The sequence below is a fragment of the Cicer arietinum genome, chromosome 3 (assembly GCF_000331145.2).
Source record: "Cicer arietinum cultivar CDC Frontier isolate Library 1 chromosome 3, Cicar.CDCFrontier_v2.0, whole genome shotgun sequence".
NCBI lineage: Eukaryota > Viridiplantae > Streptophyta > Magnoliopsida > Fabales > Fabaceae > Cicer > Cicer arietinum.
Window position 1 is genome coordinate 43,154,493 of NC_021162.2, and position 2,063 is coordinate 43,156,555.

A 2,063-nucleotide genomic window follows, 5' to 3' on the forward strand; every position below is an offset into this window, starting at 1 on the left:
GAAAGCAAGAATTCCTCAACTTCATTCTTCTTGTTTGATTCGAAAACGAAGAAAAACGGTGTTAGAGATTTCAAAACCGTCAAACACAAACCTCCCCGTTTCATCTAGATCTAAGCTTCGTTTCGCGAAGAGATAGAAGAGAAAGTTGCTCACTACCACGCTACGGCGCTAGGGAACCAACTTTGGAAGCGACGTTGTGAGCGGAGATTTTACCGGATTTACTTGCGGTACCGTAATCGAACGTGAAAGATAACGTGAAGGTAAGGGCTCCTTCCAAACTTTTAGTTTGCATTTAGGGACTTATCTGTGGTTGTGTGGAAAGGAATTTGTTAGGGTTGAAGTGTTGATTTGGGGGAAAATGAATCTAAGGCTTTATGGGTAAAATCTTAGAGTTAGGTTTTGGTTATATTGATGAATGTTTCGTGGAAAATGAATTTAAACTCATTTATGTATGATTTTGAGTAAATGAAACTTGTTGTGTTTGAGTGGTGGATTGTGTTGATTTGTGTTCGTCGTATTTGACGTGTTCTTAATTAATACTGATGAAATTTGATATGTGTATGGTTGGATTTTGTGGAGAAATGAATTGATGTGTTTTGGTGTGGATCGTGGATTGAATTTGATAATATGTTTGAGTTTGTTTTGTGTGGAATTTGAAAACGGTTTACTTAATGTGTATTTGAGGAAAATGTTTAAGTTAACTGGGCGTTGAGAATGGGGAATCTCTTAATGTCTCGGTTACTTAACTATCGTTTTTGAAAATCGTTTCGGTAAATGAGTGTTAAGAATGGTGAATATCTTAATGTCTTGTTTACTTAATATTTGTTTTGGAAAATCGGTTAAGTTAAATGAGTATTAAGAATGGGGAATCTCTTAATGTCTTGTTTACTTAATATTTGTTTTGGAAAATCGTTTAAGTTAAATGAGTATTTCATTTTGGTAAATTGTGTTGACCCGTGATAGGTGACACCTTGGTAAACTGTACTGACCCGTGATAGGTGGTACATTTACGATTTCCGCTTTTTCTTTTAGTAAATCGTGTTGACCCGTGATAGGTGACACCATGGTAACTGTACTGACCCGTGATAGGTGGTACATTTACGATTCCCGCTTTTTCTTTTAGTAAATCGTGTTGACCCGTGATAGGTGACACCATGGTAACTGTACTGACCCGTGATAGGTGGTACGTTTACGATTTACTTTTTGGTAAATCGTGTTGACCCGTGATAGGTGACACCATGGTAACTGTACTGACCCGTGATAGGTGGTACGTTTACGATTTACTTTTTGGTAAATCGTGTTGACCCGTGATAGGTGACACCATGGTAACTGTACTGACCCGTGATAGGTGGTACGTTTACGATTTACGTTTTTGGTGAATTGTGCTGACCCGTGATAGGTGGCACCTCGGTAAACAGTACTGGTCTGTGATAGGCGGTACGTTTACGATTCTCGCTTTTTCTTTTAGTAAATCGTGTTGACCCGTGATAGGTGACACCTCGGTAAACTGTACTGACCCGTGATAGGTGGTACGTTTATGATTTACGCTTTTTAGTAAATCGTGCTGACCCGTGATAGGTGGCACCTCGGTAATTGGTACTTTGGCCTGCGATAGGCGGTACAATTATGATTTACGGCCCTTCGAGGATGGTTTTGGTTTGGAATTCCGAGTCCATGCATTTTGGCATATACACATCGCATTAGGGTGCTTGGCACACGAGTCGTGTTTGAATCAAGTTATGATTGAGTGTTATGTATTGATTTTGTGTGTAAGTGTGACTGATTGTAAACTATTTCGAAACTCAAGTTGTCGTGGTAATTGTGTTGGAATTGCTATGTGTTATGTATTGATTATCGTGTGTAAGTGTGATGGATTGTAAAACTATTTCGAAACCCAATTTGTCGTGGTGATTGTGTGGGAATTGCTAAGTGTTAAGATTTGGAGTTGTGTATGAATGTGATTGAATTAGTTTATGTATTTTTGGAAGGATAAGCAGGGAAATCGATTTCCCAATCGATTTGGGAAGTTACAGGGGCTTCACAAATTTGACAAAATCGATTTG